Raw genomic sequence first — 24,447 nt, 5'->3', positions numbered from 1 at the left:
GGGAGGAACCATAAATTTCTCTAGAAAGTGCCATAATATCAAGTTATCCATGGGAGAATATGTATTGAATAGCCCAATGCTTTCCATTCCAATGGGTGGTGCTGATGTTTTACTAGGAGTCCAATGGCTACAATATTTGGGTACGATAACTTTTAATTTTCAAGAAATTTTCTTGAAATTTCTTCGGGAAGAAAAGCAAGTTGAATTGAGGGGTACTAAAGGAAAACCTGGAAAGATCATCAACTCAAATATCATGACAAAGCTTCTAAATAAAGAACAATGGGGTGTAATTGCACAATTATGTTCACTAGAGGATCCCACATCGAAATCATGTATTTCTCCAGATATCCAAAATGTTTTGGACAATCATTCCAAGGTATTTGAGACTCCCAAAGGCCTCCCACCTATCCGTGATCATGATCATGCTATTCATTTGATTCCACAGAGTGTTCCTCCAAACATCAGGCCTTACATATTTCCATATGCCCAACAAAGTGGGAACTCATTCAAAAGTTGCAAAAGGTCCCAGTTCAAACAGTATTGCGAGAAATTGATAAGGAAGGAAAAATCATATTGGAACCTGAAGCAGTCACAGAACCAAGAAATTGAAAGATACAAAATAGATCAATTTCAGAGTATCTCATTAAGTGGAAGAACTTACCCACTGAAGATTCCACATGGGAGGACAATAATTTATACAGAAGCATCAAGAACTACTCAAGTGTTGAGGAAAACACTTTTTGAAGGAGAGGGGCATGTTAGGTCCCTATACTACTAGTGTAACCCCTTATTGTTATTAGTACAACCCCTTATTATATTTTTGTGCCCATGTAGTCCCCATATTGCTGTTATTGTTTCCCATAGAAGCCCACTATTGTTATTATTGTGCCCTCACATTATTATTGTTATGTCGGCTCTAATTATATTATGACCCCTTAGACTCCTATATATAGAAAGGAGGTCTTGTCATTTGTATCATCCAATAATTGTTCATTTGTGTAATGTAAAAGAGGTTTCCCCCTTGAAGAGGCTGAATTCTAAGGTTTTGATCTATGTTTTCTATCTTTTGTGAGCTGGTTTCATAATAGCCATGCCCCAGTAACTATGTGCATCAACTGCTCGAAGTACATGCCAAGCTCTAGTCAGACTTGGTTCTTTGTTTTTTCCTCAGCGAATGTGCCAATGGATAGGATCACATGCATGCGCATAATGAAATCGATGCTCCTAAACACTTGTTCATGTGAAGCCTATAAGCTGGTGGTGAGTTGTGGGAGTTATTTATAGTTCTGTATCTGACTTCAGATGCATGCCTTCAACTCCACTTCCTTTGGCTTCATCATCTTTGGAAAGTACAACAAAGCTCCCTTGTACCTCATTGTCTGTATATGCATGTGATCGAAAATGGTGTGTATGTCTATTAAGATGCGTGCTCTCATAGTAAAGCTTTGATGCAAACCATTGAAATGGACAACTTAATGATTCACGGTGATGAACCTGAAGTACAACTTTTGCATGACTATCTTGAGAGATGACACTTCATCCAGTATTGCTTTCCTTAAGTCTACTCTGCGGATGTTGTAGCTTGATCTTCTCCTTGCTTGGTTGTTTGTAACCCCTTAGCCATGCGCTCATTCTCAACTATCAAGAATCTCACATTTGAGCTGGTGGCTTCAAAATATGCCTTTGTAGCATCATCCAATGCAGTTGGATATCTGCACACATTAAACATGATCACTCATTCCTTGAAAATGCGTAGGAATACATGGACATCTGGAGTGGGAACTCTGCATGACTGCACAACTCTGTATTGTGAATCGTCAAAGGATATGTTGTACACATTTGCTTCCATATTTTTCTCAAGGATTTCAGTGTCTCCTTAATCACTTGGGACTTTCTCTATTCGTGGATCTAGTGAAGCTGGTGGAGTGACCTCTTCGAAGTTGGGAATGAGATTTGTATCCTGATCCTGCCCTGGCTGAACCAAATATGTATCCATCTGCTCCAACATCTATTCAATCTCCTAAGCAAAGTCCTACTCCTGTGACTACTCATCATGTTTGTTATCTACCAAATGTGATGAGTCAATAACTTGTATTTGCATAGTTTCATCGATGTGTGCACACTGTGCTTCATGTTGTTCCTATTCCTATTGCACTTCCTTCTCTTTTCTGCACAGCTCTTGTTCTTCCATTAGTTGTTACTTCACCTCTTGCAACTTCTTCTCTAGCTCCTCCAGCTTCTACTTCTCCCTTTTTCTTTGTGCAATATTTCTATTGCATTGTCGCTTCTTTGCATCAATCTCCAAAGCTTCTCTTAAAAAAAGTGGATATGCCTTGAACTTGTGGCTTTTCTCTACCTATATGTTGTCAGAAACCTTCCTCCTGCCTTTGTCATGCCTAGGTCTGCTACCCTTTGTTGTTACTGATGTTGCCTCTCTCTGAGATGTTGTTGACTTGTGCACTGCTAACCATTCTATAGCCACTCTTACTGGCTCATTGAGCCTTGAGGAGTTATAGAAGTATCTCCATGGGTCTTCCTCAGGCCAATGACATGCCCCATGGATCCAAGGATGATACACTCTTGCACAGTGGTCCTCCACTAAGTGATGCAGGTCATATGGATTGAAACTTTTGGTACCAAAGTTGAATCTCTTGAATTCCTCCATCTCGACTTGGGCATGCTTGATATTCTAGATCTCATACAACCAAATCCACAAAGGAAGAGCGGGCCAAGGTGCCTTCTTCTTCCTGTGCAGTCTCACTAACAACCTTGTCGAGATGTGGTATGCAACTTCTTGCATTACTATCTTGTCCATGGAAAACTTCGGTCACACATGCAGAGCCTTTTCCACATTGTACACTCGGATGAAGGTGCCAAGGGGTGATGCATACCAATATGTTATGTTAACCAATTCCTCCAATACTACCTGTGACATGGAAGGCAGATCCTACTCAAAGATCATCCTGTACGCAGGGGTGACGAAGTGGTCTGATAGTTGTAGTATAACTCCATGGAAGATATATGTGGAGAACAACCTACAATAGATATGTACAAAGGTTTCTCAAGGTGTCCATGCCAAACCCAAGCAAGGGAACTACTGACGGGTAAAGATTGCATCAATTATGTAAGCAAACACGAATATATTTGCTTTCTCACCCTTGGGAAGATGTTGGGAATTTGTTACTTGCCCCTTCAGTTGGAAAGCCAACATGTTGGACCAATTGAAAGGTTTTCCTTCGTTCACCAGTTGATCGAACACAGTCATCCAACTCTATGGGAAGGTATTTATTCTCTTCTTGTCGTCTAAGAGGCATGCGAAGATGACCAAGAACTAATAAGCCTTCCGCAATGTCTTTGTCTTGTATACCTAGTTGGGTTTCGTCCTAAACTTAGACGACTCTTTCACCCATCTCTTCAAGATGTCTATCTTGAGTTCACATTACTACTGGGATTGGTGAAGCGTCCATCCATTGTGTTCAACAGTTGCAGCAAGTGATTTATCTCCTAAAAGTCCTCAGCCCTAAAGGTAGAAATTTTTGTTCGACTGACATTTCTCAGTACCATTGTCTATGGATCAGTATGTGAGACAATCTAGTAGATCTTGTTCGTGCATGGAAACGCGGGATACCTGCATGCAACCCTGTAGAAGCCAGACTTGTGTATGTTGACATAGACTCTACGGTCCTCTAGATTCTCCTCAAAGGTGCCTGAAAAGATGTCATTGATATCCTGCCATTTGATATTGATCTCCTTGTCTATGAATATCTTAGTGTCTTCTTAGATGGTCAAGTTGATAGACACTTTCTCAAGCACAACTCCAGTTATGCTCTCAATGGTGTCCTTTGACCCTGCTCTCTTGGAAGCCATTGTACTTGTACTGCTGAGAGACTAATGAACACCCATGATACCTAGAGACAAAGAAACACTCATGGAAGGGAACATTTCAGTTGAAAACCAAAATCAACTTGAGGGCTGACATGCAACACCCCTAGGTGACTGATTGGGAAATTTATGCAATTTTTTCTGGGAAGCTAGGAGACTGCTACCAGAACTGTGTAGAGCACAGTCCAACTTACCAGTGAGCTAACTAAATACTGAAACTATGCAGAGCATAGTCTATCTTGACTTGCTAAGTACTGGAACTGCGCAATGCGTAGTTTCAGTCACCATGACTGCAACCCGGGAAATTGCATTGTGCAATCCTGACGTCACCTGAGGAACTACCTCTTGGAATTGTGTAGAGCACACCCTGGGAGGACAGTGTGAGGTAAGCTCTGCACAATTTCTGGGAGCAAGGCAAGGCCTTCCATCCCAAAAATGTGTAGTGCAAGTCGGACAATGCAAGGTCTCGGCCAAGGCAGCTCAAACCCACTGATGAGTGGCTGAAATCAGTAAGGACTGAATGCATGCGCAAATCTTGGTGAAGACATAAGTGAATGAAAATGCATGCAATTAGTAAGTGTAGGATTCAGTAATATGAGAAAACAACTAATTGTGTCAAGCGAGTCGCCACAACGACAACCATCAATGCAAAAATAGTGTCATGCATGCGACAACAAGGAAATTCAATGTAAAACTCGAAATGATGCTTCCATGACCTAACATGAATTAAAATGATAGAAAGCACTCAATAAAACCAAGAAAATAGCACTCACACAAACCAAAATAAAAAAAGCGATAGAAAAGCAACAAAAGACATGAAAAGCATACTTACCCAGAAAAAAATGTGATGAGTGTGTCGAAGGTTCCTAGTTGTGTTGGGAATGCTAGAGCTCCAAGATTGAAGTGAAGAATGAGATTTGAAGCGTCGAATAAATATTTTTGACAAGATCGAGGCTTATGATGCGCATGCCACAAATCTAGGAAAAAGCGACACTCGGTGGGAGGTTTGTAAAATAAATTTTGTATGTAACCCTCAGCTACCAAAAATAGATCCCTAAAATCTAGGGATGATTTTTTCTTTTTTCTTTTTCAGGGAAAAGATGCCATGCATGCAAGGTAAGATTGCATAGTCCCAAAGGGAACCAATCAACCTGTGAGCACATGCAATGGAAAGAAAGCCTTGGGATGACTTCTGTATAGTTTTTGGGCTGAGTGTCTCTGGATACCCCTCAAGCTCTATGAAATTTCTGCACTGAAGCCAAGTTTGCTAGCTAGGAATGTGTAAATTTTGAGACCAATCCTGGTAATGGGTTGTTCTGTGCAATTTTCAAGGGGAAGGCAACCTGCATGCTCTAGGCAAGTTTGGAGAGCAGTTGGCTACCACCATGCACTACGCAATTCTAGACAGCAAGGTTGGTTTCCCTCCAGTTTTGCACAATTCTTCAAGTCAGCACAAGAAACAATTGAAATCCAAGTCACAAGAGGTCAGCTTGCATATGAAAGGAAAAAAAGTTAGAGAACACAAGTTGATAAGCCAAATAAATTCAACTGAAAGCACAAGTACCTAGGCAATGCAAGACATGTTGTTATGGATGTTTGGTAGGGAGGCTCCAAAACGAAGCTAAGGAAAAATTTTGGAGAGTGGTTGTAATTGCTACAACATTGGAGACACACTGGTAGAACTCCAGATCTCTGAATGGACTTTGTTTCGTGAAAACAAAGTCTATATCCTCTGGAAGTATTGTTTAGTTCTATGATCATCGTGGTTTCCACACTAGCTTGAGTAAAATAGGTAGAAGCTGCCATGCTCTTGATCGATCAGCACACATTCCAAGCCAAGTCAACTTAGTTGTTTCAATTGGGGATGACGGGTATATTGGTGCACAAATAATATGACTGTCAGAGTTTAAGTTTCATCTCTAGTGTTGCTATGTTGCCAATAGGCCTAGATAGTACCTCGCTGGAGTCACGCAGGAACACAAGCATCGCTCCATTGCCAGTGAGCTTGGTTAGTACCATGGCAGAGTTACTTGCATCACCTCTCTATGCAGGAAGCCTTTCTCTTTTTTCACCTTATTCATTTTTTCAATTTTTCAATTTTTCACTTTTTCATGTTTTTAAAGAACTGTGCATAGGAACTTATTTATTTCAGAGGCATAAGAGGGATCCCAACTTATTGAGAGAAGGAGAGGTTGTTCCTTTAGAAAATTATGTTATATATACCTTTGACATACTTGTTAAGGTTTTCCCCCTCACCTTACTCTACTTGATTGAGCTAACAAGGGTTAACCCAAAAACAACCGACTAGAGTAGGTGGTACAAGTTAGAGCAGAAGTGTTGTTTTTTCACCAAGACTCACTTGGAATAGAACATATTTTCCATTGGTGTATCATTGACTAAAGACAAAAAGTTCTGCATAAAGAGAGAAGACAACAGATAACCAAGTTTTGATAGCAGTAAAGGTCCTCTTGTACTTTACCGTGCTTATCTTAAAAGTCGAACACAGTTTCATGTGAAACTAGCCTACAAATGTAAAGAAGAAAACAAAATAATAAAGCAAAGAGTAGAAGAAAATGTGAAAGAAAAGAAAGTAAACAAAGGAGGAAAAAAGTAAACATGCATGCAAGAAAACAAGACATAAAGAAAACACTACTCCTACTCCTAAGCTAAGAGTGCATGGGTCTGATAACATGAAGTGACATTTCCAATGTAGCCACCAGCGCATTGGTTGACCCATGTTGGTCAAGGCATGGTTTTAGAAAAGGGAAGTCAAGTGAACCAACAAACATGAAAGATATAACAATGAATACTGACACACTATGAGTCTAAATGCATCCAAAGAAAAGAAAAGAGTGAAAGCAAAAGACAAGCATTCTGCAAACTTAACATGGTGTTGCAACACACTATGTGCAGATGATAAGCATGTGTACTCTCTTGACTATGAAAAACAATAAAACATGAGAAAGAGAGACAAATTACGCCTCACAAGTGTTCTTGTTGTGTATGACTCCTCCAATGCATGAATGATGGGATCATGTGATTCATGTGGAGGAAGTGAAATCTATGTATTGGACTGATGTTCAATGCATATAGATGAGTGATGACGAGCCTTGGGTGTTTCAAAAATCTCCTGATCAGAAGTGAAACTAACCTCAGAAAAGTGAGGGCTTGACATAACCATCATCTCGAGCTAAAGTCCCTCGAGCTAAATCATCATAAACAGGTGGCTTCTAAAGATCAACAATGATTGAATCAACATCGTGATCAAATATAGGAGTAAAGAAATCATGAAAGCTATGATTAGAAAAATCAATGAGTTCATTGACATCGTCATGGGTTGATGAATCATACAAAGATGTAGATGAGAAGAAAGAATCTTCACCCTCTACATTTCCAAAAATAGTATATGAAATCTCAAGTGGATTCTCAATGAAGGATTTGTCCTCTCCACTATCAAATGATGGATAGACATTAGATGTGTCCCACGAATGATCAGAAGTAGATGAATCCATGGATGGATTTACACAAGGAAGATCAGAGATAGCAGAATCATCAAAGATATCAGGAAAAATCGGAGGAGGCATAGATAGAAGGAGGTCATCCTTCATCGTGTGTTCATGCTCAGATTCCTAATCATACTCATGGTAAATGACAACGCAGGTTGGTTGTGAAACGTAAACTCCGTCAATGGCTTGATCCTCATTCACAACAAGTGAGGAGTCTGGGATAGAAGAACATCAAAAGAATGCGGGGATGGAGGTTGAGGTAAAAATTTCATATGACAACCCATCGGCTTCCCAACCAAATCTGCACATAATTGAGAGTAGTGTAGGTGGGAGGATGTGACAACTGAACAGACTTGCGTGCATGCTCTCCCACATCACTCTATGGGGGTGGATCTATTTGATGAGGGGAAGGTAGGAAATTAGTTGTGACAGTGACTGTGTCCACTTGAGATTGCACAGCTCCATCACCAAAGTATGTTGAGCAGGGTTTGATCTTTTTCTTCACTTTGGCGTAGAGTGATTTGATACAGACATACTCATATCTTTCCATAAGATATTGGAACTTCATCTTAATTTTAAGAGATTCAAAAGGGAGGAGATGAAAGCGCCCCAAAAATTCCATTATAGATTCATGTGGGGCCTTCCATTGTTGTAACATATTCTTATCAAGTTCTTAAAGATCAAAATAATGAAAAACATATTTAATTAGATCACTAAACTATTTGAATGAGTGCACGCAATTAGGAGGCAGTGTGCAGCACCATAGCAATGGGTATTCGTGAAGTGTGTGTACGAGCAGCATACAAACCTCTATTTCAATAAAACCTTCCACATTCTCCTTGAATGCATGGAAGCCATCTAAGTGCTCAAGCTAGGCCACTTTGCCTTCACCATCATATGTGTATTGTGACAATTCATCAAAGAAATCCCTTTCAACTTCAAAGGTATGTCTAGTGGACAAACATTGCGTAGGGTTAACTGCATACTCCATGATAGATGTATGAATATTCAAAACATATCGAGAGGACTTAGCTTGTCATCTGGCCATCCTTCTAGTGCCAGAAATGTTAATGGTGCTGGACCTACCAACATGTCACGGGATATCCTCAGTAAGAAGCCAAAACTAGACCTCTGACTATTTGGAGTAGGAGTCCCAGAAGTGGGTGGTATGGTATCACGTTCTTTTGTAAATGAGCGCAGAGGTAAGTAATATGTCCTTGTTGAATGCAAGGATGTGACCTTGGATCAATTCAGGGAAGGTGCATGAAAGTTTATAACACACGAAAGGGGAGAGGAGCGTGCCCCTTAGAAGCCTGTGATAACACGCAGCCTGAAAGGGAACACACGAGCTAAAAGACATCACAAGATGGAAAAAATGATAGCCAACAATCGAGAGTGATGAGTTATACCAACAACATGCTTCGATAAGATTCATACAAACACATATGGAATAGTCCATACATACATGTGTAAATTACAACTACATACATCGTTAGAGTAACCAGGATAGTTGAACTACGATAACAATATATGCATGAAATGCGATGGCTCTATTATATTAAAATATTGAAGGATCCACTCATACATACAACCATGATAGCCACTAGCCCCATCAGTGGAAAATTATAGTCACTATCACCTGCTCCTCCAAAGAGATGTACTCGTTCTACACTGTGGAGAAGCCAAGTCTCATTACAATACACTCCAAGCTTTCTCTAACTTATACCTATCAGAAAATAGGCTCCCAAAATATTATACTATGAGTTATGAGGTTCTATATATAACAAAGGGTGGGGTGACCCTTCACATTACCCTTTGTGACTCTTCAGCTACCCTCATGACTCTTCAACTTACACATGACTGTTTACATTCTACTATTGACATTTGGTCATTCACCTTACAACATGTTTACAATACAATCTGCACATGTACCCATGTGAGACAAAAATGTCTTGAATAAGCCATGCAAGACATCACTGAGACTTAGACAGTTGTGGGAGGACTAACTTGTTGACATCCTCTTTGTGATCGATAGTGGTGAACTAATGCCAAGCTTGGTACTTTGTTATGGTGTTTGCATACTCCAGGGTGACATCCTTCTAAAAGGGAACTCTTGCCTCCGTTGCATCCAGGTACATTGATTTTTCACCTTTGTCCAACTCATAGTAAATCATGCGCATCATGGTCATGAGTGCAACCGGACCGACGACATATCAATGCATAGTGTCTACGCTCATTTCTAAGTCTACGTTGGTGGCTATGTGCATCAACTGCTCGAAGTACATGTCCAACTCCAATCGGACTTGGTTCTTTTCTTTCGCCTAGGTCAGTGTGCTAATGGATGGGATCACATGCATGTGCACAATAACATCCATGCTCCTGAACACTCGTTCATTTGAACCCTATAAGATGGTGATGAGATGTGGGAGTTCCTCATAGTTCCAGATCTGAGTCTAGATGCATGCCTTCTGTTATGTTCCTATACCAATAGGTGTCATAATTTATGATTGACTTACTTATCTCTGAAATATGTACATACCTTTGCTCCTACAAATGTTTTCCATATTTGTAAAAAATCAAAAAATTAAAAAAAGTAAAGAGGGTATGTCCTAAAAGAAAAATCAAAGGACAAAAAGAATGAAAAAGTTCAAAATAGATGAAAAATGAACCCCAAAGAAAAAGAAAGAAGACCATGAAAGTGTGCAAGTCAAAATGCCACTGCTATTTTATTTTTGTATAATAATGATTGTGTGCAATTTGTTACTTATGCCACAATCCATGGTAGTCAAATAGTTTAAACTTGACTATTTCATGTTTTAAATTTTTATGTCTATAGATAGAGAATAAAATCTGACCAAACTATTTAATCTTGGCAGATAAGTAGATAGGTAGAGTAAATAAAGGAGCTCAACAGTTTAATCTGAGCCCTTGGATGTAATAAGGATAGACTTAGATAGATTTCCATTGTAAAAGAAAAGAAAAATGTTTCATAAGGGTTTGCTAGTTTAAGTGCACCCTAATAAAAAGTAGAAAAAATGGTAGGATGTGTAGGTGGGTAAGTAGATGAATGGTTGCAGAATGGTGTATGATGGATGATTAGTTGAAACTCATATCATTTACTTTCATCATCATATTACTTTAAAAGTATGGAGAACAGAGACATTTACAAAGTCAGGTTATAAATTTCCTCATTTACACCTAATGCCATTAATTTCCCACAAATAACAATCAAAGCACCTAAACCCTCATATTAAAAGGGGCTCAGAGCATTTCTATGACTTTTGGAGGGACCGAACCCTCGGCCCAATGATTTACAAGTTCCAAGTGTTAAAACCCACTCATCAACATTCACCCCTCCGTAATTCATCCATTTCATCTAAAAATCCCTTTTCCTAAGGTGAAATCATTATTTGCCTAGGGTAAGTAATTAACCCTACATGAAACCCCATTTTCCCACAAAAAACCCACAAAAAGCATTGAGCCTAAGTTATAGTGTGTAAATATGGATATAAAATAAATGTTAATAGACTATACTTAGCGCATTTTCTTTCCCCGCTTTCATTTCATATTAACATTAATTTTTTATTATATTAAATCCTGAAAATAAACCCTTTCCTGTATTATTTATTCAACCCATATGATAAATATCCCACCCTGATGCTTTAAAATATAAACCATAACAAAATAATTAGAGGGATTAATTAATCAGAAACATAACCATCCGTTGAGTTAAAAAGAGTAATTAATCAATCAGTGATTAATGAAATCTGCCCCACCAATCACATCGCCTTTGATGCCATTAATTTCCCTAATCTGTAGTTACTATCCCATAGGGTCCTGCCATTAAATCTCGATTAAGTCCCTTCCTCGACCACCGTATGATATGACCCCTTCAAATCTAACGGTTGACGCTCATATCGGGCGGCCTCTAATGTCGACCTTTACCCGCCCAATGTGAGCGGCTTCACTATCCACCCCACCACTACATGTCGTCCAACGAATGTCGGGTGGACCTCTCCCAATACTTCCATACCCTCATAAGCGGTGCGATGAATTCTGCTTACCACCTTTGCTAAAAGACAAAACATCCTTTCTATCAATTAGCACCAACTGTCGGTTTCCAGGGCCAACTGTCAAGTTTCCGTTATACACGCCGAAATCATTGACATTGCCAATAAACCCAAAAATACTCATTATTTTGTTTTACTAAGAAAAGAACCTTTTGTTCTCCATGCACACTCATAGTACGTTCAAGCCGTCACCCTACTTCCAACATTCAACATTCAGAAGCCGCTGAACTCCAGATTTCCATTGCAAACTCGTGCACTTCATGCAAACAGTGCACCAGAGCCATTTCTCCCTTCATGCAACCATAATCAGGTATTTACCCGTTTTACTAAGAAACCATATCTTCATATTGAACCTGGACTAAATTGCTGTGAAAATCAAGTAATTTAGTGAAAGTAATTTGTTCGACAGTCTAAATATTCCCTGAAACAACCTAGTTCTTCAACATTCCCTAAAATTCCCTACTCTTGTCCTTGAATCCACAAGAACCAAGGATGGATGTTCCAGTTGCCTTAAGTGTCATGCCAATTACCACTCCCCATAGAGATTTACACCATCTTCCCCTGGCTGACAAAGATTTCTAGATAAAGGACCTCACCTTTGATGAAACCCCTTTGAAATTGCATTGCAAATACCGGGATATCTACTTGAACCAGGCAAATAAGATAGGTCTCTAGGAATCAAACCTGCGTAAATATCAATTCCCTAGTGTTCATTTCTTTCCAAAAATTATTCATTACTGCCATTCAAACTATGGCCCCATTACGAAAGTTGTAATGTCCCCAGACCAGAAAATCCTTTTCACCATTACAGCTGAATCCATAAATGGGATGTTACAGTTGCAGCTTGGTCAAGACCTCACACCACTGTCCATTGTTCATTTGATTGAAATATTCTCCAAACTGTCTAGTTCCAGAATTACTGAAATGCTCCAAACCTTCATTTTTGAAGAGAAATACATGCCAAAAGACCCCCCTCCTTACATGTCAGCCTTCTTTTCTGACCTAGGCAAAGACATCACAACAATGCTATCATGCATTTTGGGTTCTACCACTAGTGAATTTGTAGATGAGACTATTTTAGCTGGTATGTCTATTTTTACCCCCGGTCAACCTCCTGCAATCAAGTTTGATTATGCCAAATTCATCGCAGATAAAATGCATGATCAGTTTATGAGACTTGAAAATGAGAGGGTGTTCAAGTATTCATCAGTCCTATATCATTTGTTTCTTTACTACTAGACTGATAGGTTTCCCTTCTTTGTACAAAAACTTGATACCAGAGGGAATCCTAGATCTGTCATCTTTTGGACTTCTCTTTTCCATAGGTCTTATGATTCTCCCTATTCATATACAGATTTTATTGACCAATTTGTACATCTAGTGACTACCATGTTGATAGGAAGTCCCCCTCCCAGAATTAGTGTAGACATTAAGATGATTTTCTAACTGTCCAAACAATACAAAGTTGGGGATTGGTATTTATACCAAAACCATACTGAAATCAAAATTTATGGGTGTGAGCTGCCTCCATATAAACTACCTAAATATCTCCCCGTGCGATTATTTGCTCTGGAGTACTACAGGAAACTGATTAACTCTGATGAAATTCACTTTTTCAAGACCAAGAAGAAGGCCCAACTAAGAATAAAGGATCACCTAGGCCCTTTTATTTGCTATAACAAAGAAGATGGAAAGGAGGCAGATGAAAGCCTCGAGAGATTGAAATTAAAAAAGAGTTTCATCTGGGCCTATGACCCTCATAGATTCATTTGTAGCAGAAGGAAGAAATATAAATTATCTCCTTATATTCACCATAGGATCCCAGAAATTGAACAGTATGCCAACCAATCAGAATGGGTAGAATGCACACTGATAGATCAAGATGGCACACAAGTTGAAATTGACAATGTTATGGTGGACTTAGAAAGAAGGTTTGATGATGATTTGTTTGTACAAGTTTTTTGAGAAACTTCATCAAGAAAACAGTCACAAGAACCCAGTACACAGCCCTTAGAGCAACAAGGAACCTCAGAACAAGCATAAGATTTAGAACAATAAGAAGAATCTGAGCAGCTCAAAATTTCAGAGAAGCTGGATCAACCTCAGCAAATCATGGGCAACCCTCCTGTGTTGCAGACTCCTCTTAATGAGGAAATGAATCTAAAAATAGACAGCGAATAGGCCACTCCTTCCAGTAGGCCTTTTTATCAAGCTTTTGCTAAAAGGCAAAGGTTGAATCCCTATGCAGAATAATAATACACTGGGGAGACCGTAGGCAACACGGTGGTAGAAAGGACAGATAGTATGCATACTATCCCAGCAGGTGGTACACTGTCCACCTCGCATATACAAGCATTGGAGAGACAACAAAGCACTGAGGTGTCATCTTTCAGAGCTTCCTCTAAACGGAGCCTAAACATTAAAGGAAAATACAAAGAGATTAAAGAAAGGAATGAGAAGTTAAAAGCTCAAACCTATGCTCATTACCTCAAAATGGCTCCAACTAGTCACACCAAGCTTATGTCAGCTTTTGACATAAAGGAAGGAAAAATGCGGATGAGCTTCCTAAAACCAACTGTACAGTTGGAAACAATACTGAGAAGGGGGGTGAATCAGTATTATTAAGTCAATAATATTTCATTTCACAATCTGATTCATATACACTACTTCAGCTAATGAAACTTGTGTATATATGCAACTGTATTTAAGGCAACTAGAGTATACCCTGCAAACTTATAATTTAATTAATTCATCATATGTTGATATTTAATCTGTGCATCAGAACCATATAAATAGTAACTAGGTGCAGTAAAGACAAAGTAGACAATCACACACAAGAACACAAGATATAAGGTGGAAACCCAATGTGGGTGAAAACCACCTGCTTCAATCGTCTCTATCTTCTTTTAATAAGAAACTCCTTTTTACAATTTTTCTGTACTGGTGCAGTCTTATACCAGTACGCAAGCTTCAATCTACAAAAGGATACAACCTTCTCTCATTCTCCAGCTTCTCCTGGAAGGGAGCTACAACCCCCTATCTCTTGTACTAGCTGATGTGTTTACTAGTACGTAGGTGCTGACCTACATAAGGCTACAACCTTCTCTTTTCTTCCAGGGACCACGTTTCATACATTTTCAGATTGGATCTGTCAACATCATCAATCAAACATCAAATATATCTGCATCAATCAATCTCCTTTGCACCAACCAAAACTGAATCACTTCTCAGAATGTTGTAACTAGAATACAGTAACAGTAACCAAAACCCAAGCTAGAACCCAGAACACTGCAACAGCAAATAGAAGTAGCTAAAACATATTTTATTAGGTATACGCTACTTCAATGTGTCAAACATGCGTACATACACTATTTTCTAAAGGTGAACCTGTGTATACGTTGTTTAGATATGCAGAACCAGCATGTATATGCATCTTTGCTAAAGTGAACCTGCGTATAGATCTGTAAATGATGATTTAAAATTTACAATAATTGCAGACATAAGTTATGCCCAGATCATCATATTTACATATTACAACATGCGCTAGTTATTCAGCTAAAAGAACAAAACCACACAAAGATACTTCTCTTCAAGCCTTAATATCTTGACCCATCAATAGAACTTATCCTTCATCAAGCACTTAGGTTCATCCTTGATTCAGATCCAGTTGTGCACCATAACCCAATAACCTGTATTCTAGATCTTGCTCTTCATTAGATATTCAATTCATGAGTGACTTTGCCTAATGATCTTCTCCTCCTTTTATAGCCTTAGGCCTTACTCAATACCATGGTCCAAAACCCCTTAGAAGCAATACCTTGGAAGAAATACCTGGGGTCAACGCTTCGGACAGGATACCTTGGACCAATACCATGCATCAAAATACCATGGACCAAATACCACATACCAAAACTAAGTTTTCAACATGTATGCGCCTTTCTTTGCGTGAAAGTTTGTGTGTACGTTGTACGCGCCTTTTGTTCTACAAACCCGCATGTACACACGACTTGGACAATGGGGAACATGCACATACCTCTCTTTGATCATTCTATGATCCTGAACTGTGATCTGTCATCTGTGTGAGTTGCCATCAATGACAACACCTGCGTCATAGTGCTAAATCTGTACCATAATGCCAACATGTACAGTAGCCAAGGTCAATGGCTGACTATTTGAAAACTGATTTTGAAGTTTTGGCCAAGGATATCCATCTGATTGTCCAAATAGAACTGCATAAGCAAACTGGCGAGATGTTCTACTCTACCTTGACTAATAAGGCCGTCACATCACATCAATTGCAAAATTCATTGCATAACACCACAACACGGCTGCAACTGGAAAAGGCCTCCTCTCAGGCTAAAGACATCAGAATCAAAACTTTAGAAGATCTGGTGATAGAATTGGGACATGATCCCAAAGATGTCAAAGCAACTGAACAACTGATTAAGAAGAAAAATGATGATATAGCTGCATTGAAGAAGTAGCTTAAGATCCCTCCTCTCCACCATCCTCAAACTGCAAAAGTCATAGAGAAACAAAAGGATTAAGAACATATGGACTTAGTCCTTAAGTTAAATGACCAACTAAAAGAAACTGAAAAGGAATTGGAAAAAGCAATACAGTCAAAACAGAGTGAGATGACCACCGCTCCACAGGCTATCATACCCACAGTTTCTACAGCAGTACCCTCCACTCTGGTAGCTTCTTTGGCACCAAAACTTCCACCAGTAAGAACATTGCCAGTAGCAGAGGCTATTCCAACTACAGGTACATAAACTAGTGCAGGGTCAGTAGCAGAAAGGACAGATGAAGTGATCAAAGCCATGGAACAGATGAGTATCCAGGCTACAAAATTAAAAAGGCTCAAAGAAAAAATATCAAGTATGGAAACAAACTATGAACTAGCACAAATTCAAAACAAAGAAGAAGAAAGAAAGAACCAAAGGATGGAGGAAAGAATCAAAGTCCTGGAGAAGGACTTAACATTAGAAAAACCACTCGGGGACATGAGAAATATATTGTGGGCCAATATCATTGATTCCATCAATGATATTTGGCCTTCTATCCAGATAATTTTTTAGCAGACTGAACTAGTCAAGATAGCTGTGGAGGCTATACAGAAAACAAAAGAAGAATTGGGAAATAAGCCTGAAGAGGCAAATCAGTTAATTGATTTCTTGAATAGTAGGAATAGGTACCAACTGGATGCATTAGAGATTGAAGATAGAACAACCACCATCATTGAAATAAAAAAAGTTTTTACTAAAAGGAACTTGATGCTTAACTTGGAAAAAAGGTGTCAGAGTATCCAAGTAGATATTGATGACTTCATGTTGAAATATGGCATTCTGAGAGAGAAAGGCCTTCCAAGCCCATTGGTCATAAATGACAAGCTGATGACACATGAAGATTACATTGAGAGACTAGACAAACAGGCCAGGAGCCAAGCCATCTCCTCAGCAGTAAAAGAACAACCTATAGGAAAGGTGCTTTATGATGCTTGGAAAACCTATTTTACATGGAACATCACGTAAAGCACCTATTCACCAACAGACCCAATTTTGTTAAATACACAGAGGCTGATGAAGCGTACAGGAAAATTATCAGCATTAAAATACGGAATGATGAATGGTGGACCAATATGACAGATATACTATAAATTTACTATAGTAATCTATGGAGTAAAAATGTCTACTATGGAAAAGTCTACTAAATACACGTAAAGAGTATCAGCACAGGTAAATAGTATCAGTAGGTGAAGATAAGAGTGAATTCCAACACACAATTACCAATATAACTGCAAGAGACAAATCCAAGTTCCAGCATCAAGCACATTCACAAATCGAAGGACAGCAAACAATATATTTTCCATGTGTCTCTATCTTCGTGTGGAAGATAACTTTTGTTTCCTATAATAAATCTCTTATAATTATGAGATATTTTGTAATATTTTTTTGTATAGATACTTCACAAAATGAAGTAATTAGGGTGGATTAAAAAGCATTTCTGAAGACTTTTCTTTTGAGCTAAAGGAGCTATTGTAATCAAGGCTGGACTGGTTTACTGGATTAAATAAAGATGAGGACATTTCACTCGATTCATGCACGCTGTGGAAGACAAATAAGTATAATTTTTCTTAGTTTGAATATTGTTTTTCCTCCATGTTATGAAATATCACATGTGTTTTCTTATAAATCTTAAAAGAAAACAAGGAATAATACTATCAGAATTAGCTTAAGTGCTCTCTGTTTTAACTGTTTGATTATTTAATGTTTTCTGTTAAATTTCCTCAGTGTGGGAATTCTTAATTGCTCCCCCAGTTCTATAATTTGTTCCATTCTATTAGCCCCTAGTAAAAGATTCTTAATTGCCCTTACTATTGGCTAAAGCTCCCTTCTTCATCTTAATCCCTGTTAAGGATTCTTCATTGCCCTTAGCCCTGGTTAGGATTTCCATCCATTGAGACTTCCAAATTTGTCCCTGCTATGCTATCTTGCCTTGTGAACTCTTACCTCAATGATTAATCAAACTCCGTTAGACTTTTCCTACTTGACTCCATAGCCCAATGACCTGAATACCTGTTCTACCCATCTATTTCCTTAATTCCACCAAACAAATCGAAACAAATTCCCTGAGCATTAATAACTAGCCTAATATCATATCAAAACAACACTAAGTCATAAAGAAATAGCCCTCTCTGAGTGTAGATTGGCTAGGATCTATACTTAAAAGATTGGTTTGTAGTTACCTTGGATCCTTTCCTTCTTTCAATAACTTCTAAGGAAAATCTGAGTGATAACATAGTGGCGACCATACTGGGGATAGAACAAATCCTCAGTTGAAATAAACCTTTGAGAAACCTAGAAGTTTAATTAAACCATCTTGAAGGATTGTTAGAAGTTATTGTGAAAATTCATAAAAGAAAAAGCATTTAAAAGACTCAAAATCTGGCTTCAGGGAGAACTCATTACACCAGGGCTAACCCTGATCCAAATCCTCCCCCTGTGTTTGAAAATCCCAACCTGATTCCGAGAATCATTAGAAGACAAGAGAGTTCAGTTAGACCTAGACCTTTGTTTAGATCACATTCCTACCCTGTTGAGAGGTTGTTCTTGGAAGACCTTCCTTTTGACAAACATTTTGAACTTTCTTTGTTTAGAACCACATATGATAGTGAACTATTGGACCTAGTCCAAGATCCAGAATTCCTCAGAGAACTGGAAGCCTAATGAGCCAATTTGTCAATTGATCGACATCTCAGAACTCCCCTCAGTCATCCCTTACCACTGATAGAACCCCTGAAATTTCTGAAATAGCTTCACTTTTTTCTAGTTCATCATTATTCCCTCAATTTTCTAAAGTCCACTCCACCCCTCCATTCATACCTTCACTTCCTCTTCAGCCAATTATTAACCAACATCCCACCACTACCTCTAGTTCCTCCTCCACAACCCAAACACCCCCTATTACCCCAACTCCCATTCGCACTCCTACCCAACCTAGAAACATGGCCAATAGATATGCTCCCCTTGTGATGCCTGCTCCCCAAGGTGCAATGCCACAGGACTACCAGAGTAAAATTACTACCTTTGATGGTACTAGAACATACACAACGCTACAACGCACTAGGAAAATGACAGATTACTTTGAAATTTATGAGATCGATGTGGCGGATGTCCAAATGAGAATTTTTGTTCAAAGTCTAGCTGGGGAAGTGAGAACGTGGTTTAGATCCTTGACCCCTCAAAGCATATATAGTCTAAGAGTCCTTTACCAACAATTCTTGAATAGGTGGGAGAAGAAGAAGGATCCCCTTCAAATTTTATTTGAATATGAAAACCTTAAAAGGGGGCCCCATGAAACTATTCAGGACAATTGTACCATGTATAATAATATATATAATGCCATCCCACTTGACCTTAGGCCTCCACTTGGTTTAGCCGTGATCAAATTTCTAGATGTATTTGATACAGATATGGCTTTTCAATTAAGAGAAAGAAATCCCCCCACTCTAGAAGAAATACAGAGTGTAGCAATAAGTGTTGAAGCCAACCCGCTTTCCAAAAGAGCTAGAGCTAGGAGTGGGAGAAGAATACCCTTGAAAGAGGAAACTACACCCTTTGAACAAAAAATTGATGCTTTAGCTAAAGGGATGGAAATATTGTTGGATAGAGTTTAAATTATTGAAAGGAAACCTCACTGGGATAACCAATAGGCTAATCCAGTAAGAAATACTAATTTTAGGAAAAACCAGAACCAAAATACTGGAAAGAATATTCCTGACCAGAATACCAGACCACCTTTCCAAGAAAATTATGCAAAGATCTCACACTTAGAAGACCCAGAACAAGACACTAAGATAAATTTGATGGGCGTAGATGATGATGAAGATATTTTCCTAACTCAGGATGACCAAGATTCACATGTGCTCCAACAATTCCAAACCCAAACAGGGGAATCATTTGATTTCAAACAGGGGTATGACTCTGCTATTTTTGAAGTACATAAATAGTACAACTTAAGAAGTAGGAGGAACACCTATGCCCCGAAACAAAACAAGAAAACAATTTCTAGTCAACCTAAGAAAGGAAAAGCCTCAAATCATAATCCTCAAGTTACAAAAACCTTACAAATCCTTTCTAAACCGCATCAAAATTCTTCTAACCCCACCATTGAAGATGTAACAGATAACCAGTCTCCTAATGACTATCTTTCCACTTCAGTTCCCCTCAAAGGGACAGTGGAACAACCTCCAGAAATCATATTAGAAAATCCAATTGAAAATACTCCTAACAATGAAAAAGAAAAACACACTGCTCATAACTTTGGCTCTAGAGTTCCAAATGTTCAAACAGATAAATCCCTCTGACTTTCAATTTGGGAGCAGAAGTGGCCAAGCTCAAAATTTTAGTGCCTTTGACAAAATTGGTAAAACATGAAACCTATAGAGCTCAAATTAGAAAATCTCTGAACTATGTTGAAAATGAAGATTCTGTGAATCTATTTGATGACCAACCAGAGTTACTTTTCTGGCCAGATGTTAATGGAAAACCAGTTGAAGGAGGCATACCACCTTTCTACATCAGCCTTAACATCCACGACAAAATCCTACACAATGCCATGCTAGCCTCTGGAGCCTCACATAATATTATGCCTAAGTCTGTAATGGAAAATCTTAACCTCGATATCACCAGACCTTATAAAGATCTATTCTCCTTCGATTCAAGCTAGGTTAAATTCTTAGGGCTTATCAAAGATTTATGTGTCTCCCTAGTTCAGTACCTTGCCAGAACTATACTCATGGACATTGTGGTTGCTGATATACTGTCCAAATATGGTATGTTGTTATCTAGATCCCGTGGTGCCAAACTCCAAGGATATCTGCAATTAGAAATGTCTTATGCTACCATTTCAGTCTTTGGACATCCCAAGAAATTATATAGAGAGACTTTGATGAAGTATGTAGTGAGTAGTCAGGAGAAGCCTCAGAACTTTCCTATATATCCAGTATACTCTGACATGGATTATTTTATTATTTATAATGCGAAATTAATCAAGAAGATACTCCAAGTGATATAACAACAGAACCAAAAGAAATTGTAAAAGAAAATTCAAATGTCCAAATTCATGAGATATCAGATGACAAAGAAAATCTAGATGCCCTAGTTAGGAAAGATTCCACTACCCAAGATGAAAATTATGAACATGAAATCATATGGCATCTAGAATTTGATGATTCAGTAAACAAGCTAGGTGCAGGAGCAAGTGTATGGATTTATAACTTAGAGAATGATCATGCAGAAGGTCACGCTTATAGGTTAAATCTCAAATGCACAAACAATATGGAAGAATATGAAGCGCTCCTGTTAGGTCTTAAATTGGTTAAAGGATTAGGAGCTATAAGGGTATCAATTATGGGAGATTGTGAATTGATAGTTAAACAAATAAATGGTTCTTATTTAATTAGAGACCCTAGATTAGGATTTTACAAAGGAACAGTCATAGAAATCCTTAACACTTTTTTGGAAACCAGGCTTGCTACTATCCCCAGAAAACATAACATGCAAGCTCATAGTTTGGCCATGATTGCTAGTACGTGTAAGTTTCCTTTCCAGCCCAACCATCAATATGCTGCTAAGGTTAGGCACAGACCAGCTATTCCCGACAACTTAAAGAACTGGCAAGTATTTGAAAATGATAAACATATTAACAATTTCTTAACTTTAGATAATGAATTTGTAAATACCAACATAGATACTGACATAACAGTAGATGTTAATTGCTCTAATGAAGTAGAAATTAATGAACTAGAAGAAGATCAAATAAAAGATAGAATTTATCCTACAAAATTCACAAAAATAGATATTTGAGATTTAAAACAAATGGAAATTGATGAAATAATTGATGATGAAACTGAAGTCATAAACCTTAAAGACAATTTCTTACCCAAAGGATTAACTCCTTTGGAGGACTTATTCGACTCAAATGATATTTCTAAAAAGCCTAAAATGGAACCTTTGAAATCAAATATCAAGGAATGTAACATAGGATGTGAAGAGAATCCCAAGCTAATAAAACTATCTAAATCATTGCCTCCCAATGAAAAACTGAAATATAAGGAACTTATAAAGGAATTCCAGGATGTTTTTGTCTGGAGTTATGAGGATCTAAAATCCTATGATACCAACATTATACAACACACAATCCCTTTAAAAGAATATCAAAAGCCCTTTAGATAGAAGCTAAGAAGAATTAACCCTGTTCTATTACCTTCTATTTAAGAGGAGATCAAACGAATGTATGAAGTAGGAATTATTGCACCCATTAGGTTTTCAGATTGGGTATCTAATCTTGTTCCCACAAGCAATAAAACTGGAGAAATCAGACTGTGTGTTGACCTAAGGAATTTAAACAAATTTTCACTCAAAGATAGCTATCCATTACCCAAAATGGATCACATATTGCAAAGGGTAGTAGGCTCCACAAGGATCTCCTTGTTAGATGGTTTCTCCGGTTACAACCAAATCCTAGTCCATCCTGATGATCAAGCAAAAAATGCATTCACAACCCCATGGGGTACCTTTATGTACGTCAAGATGCCTTTTGGACTGAAAAATGTAGGAGCCACCTTTCAAAAGGCAATGGATATTGCCTTTGTAAAATAAATCCATGATTTCCTAGTTATATACCTTGATGATATCACAATTTTTTCCAAGTCAGATCAACAACATTTGGATAATCTTAGGCAGGATTTTATTAAGTACGGGAAATATGGCATCTTGCTAAATCGTAAAAATTATTTATTTGGTTTAGAAGAAGTTAAAATATTAGGCCACATTATCTCCAAAGATGGAATCCAGATTGATCCAACCAGGATTGAAGTTATTTTGCAAATACCTCACCCCAAGAACATTAAGGAACTTCGGGCGTTTTTAGGAAAAATAAATTTCTTAAGAAGATTTATCTCAAATCTAGCTGAACTGATTAGACTATTAGATAACATGTTGAAGAAAGATTCAGCTATTAAATGGACAATAGAGGCTAAAAAATCATTCGAAGATATAAAATTATCCTTGACTCAAACACTGGTCCTCATAAGTCTAATATTTGACAGAGAATTTATCATTTTTTCATTTTCATCTGAACATAGTATTGCAGTAGTTTTACTACAGAATAATGATCATGGATTCGAACAACCAATAGCCTTCTTTAGTAAAGCTCTAAGAGATGCATCCCTAAATTATAACATAATGGAAAAATAGGCTTTTCCTTTGGTACAAGCCATCAAAGATTTCAGAATCTGTATCTTGTATTCTCACATTGTAACTTATGTCCCCAATGTTGTATTCAAAGACATTCTAATGCAGAATGGAGTTGATGGCAAGAGGAAAAAGTGGATAGCTACCATCTTAGAGTATGACATAGAGATTAAACCTACAAAGTTAATCAAAGGCCAAGGGCTGGCTAAACTTATGGCTGAAACCAATTATCAAGCCCTAGGTATAAATTTTATTGCAGAACTGGATGATGAAGAGGAGATGGAAACTCCACAGATCAGCCAAGCCTTTTTAGACTCACATTGGTATGCTAATATAATATACGTTCTACAAAATTTACAAGCTCCTCCAGGGTTCTCCAGAACTAAAAGTAGGTTCTTGAAAATGAAATCTTTGAAATTCTGCATAATGGATAATACTTTATTTTGGAAAAATCATGAAAGCATTCTATTAATTTTTTTATTAAAGGAAGAATCTGACAAAGTACTCCATGAATTTCATGTAGGTGATTGTGGAGGACACCTCTGTTGGAAGAAAACAACTGATAAAATCCTAAGAGCTAGATTTTACTAGCCAACCTTGTTCTCTGATGTAAAAAAGTTTGTAACATCCTGCAACAAGTGTCAGATCTTTGAAGGAAAAAGAAAGCTTCTGCCTTTACCTTTGAAACCCATTTCTACTAAAAAACCCTTTCAACAATGGGGTCTAGACTTCATTAGCGAAATTCACCCCCCCTCTTCTGCTCAACATAGATGGATACTGACTGCCACAGATTACTTTACAAAGTGTATAGAAGCCATCCCCTCCGGACAAGCCATTGATGCTGTCATCATAGGTTTTCTAGAGGCCAATATTATGTCTAGATTTGGCTGTCTAAATAAAATTATCATAGACAATGCTGCAGCGTTTAAATAAAAAAGGATGATTGATTTTTTCCATAAATATCGTATAACCCTTGGTCACTCTACAACCTACTATCCCCAAGGAAATGGACTTGCAAAATCTTCCAACAAAAGCTTAATGAATATTATTAAAAAAAAATTGGAAGACAATAATAAAACATGGAACAAGAAACTGATCAATGCTTTGTGGACAGATAGGCTTACAACTAAGAAATCCATTGGTACCAGTCCCTATCAGTTACTCTATGGGATGGAAGCAGTTTTGCCTTCATCATTAGGAGTTCCTCTAATGAAACTACTTCAATAATCC

Source organism: Pinus tabuliformis, chromosome 5_2 (genome assembly GCF_031772625.1).
Source record: "Pinus tabuliformis cultivar Carrire ecotype Pingquan chromosome 5_2, CPIR1, whole genome shotgun sequence".
NCBI lineage: Eukaryota > Viridiplantae > Streptophyta > Pinopsida > Pinales > Pinaceae > Pinus > Pinus tabuliformis.
This window is presented reverse-complemented; position numbering follows the sequence as displayed.